Source organism: Cheilinus undulatus, linkage group 13 (assembly GCF_018320785.1).
Source record: "Cheilinus undulatus linkage group 13, ASM1832078v1, whole genome shotgun sequence".
Classification (NCBI taxonomy): Eukaryota; Metazoa; Chordata; class Actinopteri; order Labriformes; family Labridae; genus Cheilinus; species Cheilinus undulatus.
In genome coordinates, this window is record NC_054877.1 from 42,621,707 (window position 1) to 42,626,324 (window position 4,618).

The window sequence follows — 4,618 nt, forward strand, 5'->3', positions numbered from 1 at the left end:
CGAGCGCCAAATCACTGAGCGCGCCTCGGACGGTACCAGTGTGAGATACCGAGAGGGGGGGACTGATATATCATAGACGCTTTACTCTGTCTTTTATTACTTTGTTTTAAATTTTACCACTTCATGCGCGATTCACACATTAAGATATATTCAAAAATGCTAATGTAATATAGCCAGAGCAAGCTGACGTTCTAAATATTTTTTAGTAAACATGAGAAAACCCCTGTGATAGGAAAGTTTATGATTTCCCCTAAACGTCTAACCTAGATTATCCGAGGCAGACAGTGAGCTAAGGACATTTCATGTGGCAGCTCACTAGAAGTCGCTTTTACAAAATATGACTTTTCCTTTGGAATATGGAAAAGTGGTAGGAATAAGGAATGATACAAGAAATATGAACAATACTAGCGAATGTTAATGTTATTTTGTAATATCTTACATTTTATGCTGAATCTTACTGTGTAATTAAAGTTTTTCAACATTATTTTGTGTCAGAAATTTTTGCATATTGAAACAACATTTTCTGAGTTATTGGTTTTTATAGTGTCTGCAGCTGTTGTGGAAAGAGTGCAAGAATATTACACTCAAGGAAAAGGACAGGTCCTTCCATTAAATTTTACTTTAACAGAAGTATAATGCTAATCCCTGAATCTACTAAAGTAGACCCTTGCAGACTGTTGTTAAAAGAAGAGGGGATGCTACGCAGTGGTATACATGGCCCTGGCCCTACTTTTTGAGATGTGTTTCTTCCATCAAATTCAAAATGAGCTAATATTTTCAATGAAATGGTAAAATGTCTTTGTTCAGACATCTGATACGTTATTCATGTTCTGATGTGAAAAAATAAGTTTAAAACATTTGACAATGATTGCATTCTGTTTTTCCGTACATTTCACTCAGTGCCCCAACTTTTTGGAAATTGGGGATGTAAATAAAGGGCCAAGAGTGAATACGATAGCTTCAAAATAGATTTTGATTATCCAAAAACGCCCCTGTGGAGGACCACTGACCCCATCATCAAGGTCTAAACCCCCAAAAAGCCCAAAATGTCTTCATGTCTTCATATCAAGCTAATGATAGGTAGATTATAGACATATTAAAACTATGAATTTGTTGATTTCTGTATGGTGAAATGGCATCAATATGTCCAAATGTCTGATTGGTGCCAGAAGAAAGGATAAGTCACCAAAGGTGAGCATCCTTTTTATTTTTCAAAGAGTTCTGATGCTCTTTGAGACTGGCCTGCATGCAAAAGGCAAGGCGGGATTTAATTTAATAATTAAGTTTGATAAGATTTTATTAAATCATCATCAGAGGCAGAGGATGGAATGTTTTATAGGTTTCACAGGATGACATCATCTTCACAGGCAGAGGATAGAATGTTTAATAGGTTTTACAGGATGACATCATCTTTAAAGGCAGAGGATGGAATGTTCTGTCGGGTTTACAAGATAAAATCATCTTCAAAGGCAAAGACGGAATGTTTTATAGGCTTAACAGGATGACATCTTCACAGGCAGAGGATGGAATGTTTTATAAGCTTTTACAAGACAACATCTTCACAGGCAGTGGATAAAATGCTTTGTAGGTGTTACAGGATAACATCATCTTCACTGGCGAGGATGGAATGTTTTATAGGCTTTACAGGATAACACCATTTTCAAAGGCAGAGGATGAATGTTCTCTAGGCTTTACAGGGTGACATCATCTTCAAAGGCAGAGGATGAAATGTTTTATAGGCTTTATGGGATAACATCATTTACACAGGCAAGGACTGATGGTTTTATAGGTTTCGCAGGACAACATCATCTTTACAGGCAGAGGATGGAATGTTTAACAGTTTTTACATGTTAACACCATTTTCACAGGCAGAGGATGGAATGTTGTATAAGCGTTACACGATGACATCATCTTTAAAGGCAGGTGATGGAATGTTCTATAGGCTTTACAGGATAAAATCATCTTCAAAGGCAGAGGATGGAATGTTTTATAGGCTTTTACAGGACAACATCATCTTCACTGGCAGAGGATGAAATGCTTTGTAGGTCTAACAGGATAACATCTTTAAAGGCAAGTATGGAATGTTCCATAGGCTTTACAGGATAACACCATTTTCACAGGCAGAGGATGGAATGCTGTGTAAGTGTTACAGGATGACATCATCTTTAAAGGCAGATGATGGAATGTTCTTAAGGCTTAACAGGATAAAATCATCTTCAAAGACAAGAATGGAATGTTTTATAGACTTTACAGGATGACATCATCTTCAAAGGCAGAGGATGGAATGTTTTATAGGCTTTTACAGGACAACATCATCTTCACTTTCAGAGGATGAAATGCTTTGTAGGTCTAACAGGATAACATCATCTTTAAAGGCAAGGATGGAATGTTCCATAGGCTTTACAGGATAACACCGTTTTCACAGGCAGAGGATGGAATGTTTTATAGGTGTTACAGGATAACACCATTTTCACAAGCAGAGAATAGAATGTTTAATCAGCTTTAATGGCATCATCATTAAAAGGACAGGATGTTGGTGAAGCTGGGGATGTTGGGGCCTTTTTGCCGTCATCGATAGCGGGTCATAAATGGCAACTTTAGGAAAAGCTGAGGATAGTTAACATAAGGGGACAATTGTTAGTGCGTATGTTGGAAAATATGTTCTAATACTAATAGAGAGATGAAGTATGCAGATTTTTTATAGCTTGTCTGTTTTGGTTTGCAGAACAATACATGCTCTGTGTAATCAGGTGTGTCTGAGTTCTGATGCTCCTCTGAGAGCTGATGAAGTACTATTTTGGGATTTAGATTTCTACTTGGCTATGTCCTGTAGTTCTCTTGCTTTGGTACTGGAAAAAAGATCCTTCAGAATATTTGTTCACTCACTATGATTGATTTTAGCAACATGGGGAAGGGCCTCATATTGGTGTTTATCTAGCTGTCTCTCCATTACTGAAAAACTGATGCTGTGTTTGTATTAATGCCCGCCTCCTGTAGGTGGAGCTGTTGAGTAAGTTAAATGGGTCAGGGGCAGCAGAGGAATGACTGGAGATAGAGGTGTTTATAATGAGAGCACCTGCTGCAGGAATACAGAGGGTCAGTAAATGCATGTTGATGCATCATCTGAACTGTATTATGATTTATCTGTTTGTAATGTTTGGTTTTATATGAGCGTAATATAATCAGTACAGGAGTCTGTACAGCTCTTCATCACTGCAGCTCCTTTAATTGTTTAAGCAGGGTGTTTAAATGTGAATCAACCAGTGGCCTGTGTGAGTTAAAATGTGTGTATTTGTACTAAAAATGTTCCCCGGGGTGTAACAGCAGATTTACTTACTGTCTCACATTCAATCAGCAGCACATTAAAAACTGCACTCTGCTTTAATTAGCCCATTTGTTCTGTCATCTTATATTAATGTTATGTTATTATTTTAATTATAATTATAATTAGAGGAGACAGAATGAGGAAGAGGATGGACTTCTTCACGTCAAGGTCACATTACTGCAGAAAACTTCATTTCAAACAAACTTTAACACAACCTGCTCTCATTTTCACGTGTCTCAGTCAGTGATGCTCTTTTTTAGTACCAAGGTTATTATGAATAACTTTAACTAAATAAATAGAACTAAAATGGAAAAAAATCATTTTAGTTAACTGAATCTAAATAAAAACTAAGCTTTACCATAAACAAAAACTAAATAAAAACAGTAAAGACCTCTTACAACACTGACAGAAATTTGATTATTCTTCATTCTGCTCCTTTTCATTCAAAGTGGAAGATTTTACATTAGATATGAATTGTTTGGTTTGATTGAAACAAATAAATAAAATAAAATAAAATAAAATTAATAATAAAATAAAATAAAATAATTAAGTAAAATAAAATAAAAGTAAATAAAATCAAATTCATAAAAATAATTGAATTAAATTGAATTAAATTATATTACTAGAATATAATTAAATTAAATTAACAAAATAAAATAAATAAAATAAAATAAAAATAGAGACGACATAGCTTTAGTTATAGTCTTTGACAAATCCATATTGACTGGCACCTACACTCAAGTCTGGGGAGTGTGTCTGGCGTTATATTCAAACATCATTCTTTAATAAATAAATAAAAAATGAAGAGTAGCCTGTTAGAATATGTTTTTAAAAATGTATAATGTTCACTTAGCTCTGACATGTATCCTAAAAAAACAAAAACCAACACTAAAGGCAGTAAAAGCTACACTAAAACAAAGCTGCAAAATAAAATCTAAACTAAAGTTAGAAACCAGCAGTGAAAAAAATAATTAAAGCTAAAATGAAGTTTAAATTTAAAAACTAATGACAAATGACAAAAACTAATGATATTGTTAAAAATGTTAAAACCTTCCATACCCCTTTATAGGGTTACACAATATTATTACTATGACGTCATATCTGCATGTATGGAAATTTCTGTCAGCCACATTTAGGAATATGACCAACAGATCTATGAAGCTGAAGTCTTACTCATCCTTGATAGTATGTTTTTGGACTGAAGTTTTACTTCAAAACTTTATTTGCATATCAGTATCCATTTCAGCTAAAATGAATAATATGCATCCCTGACCCATCCTCATGAGGGTACCT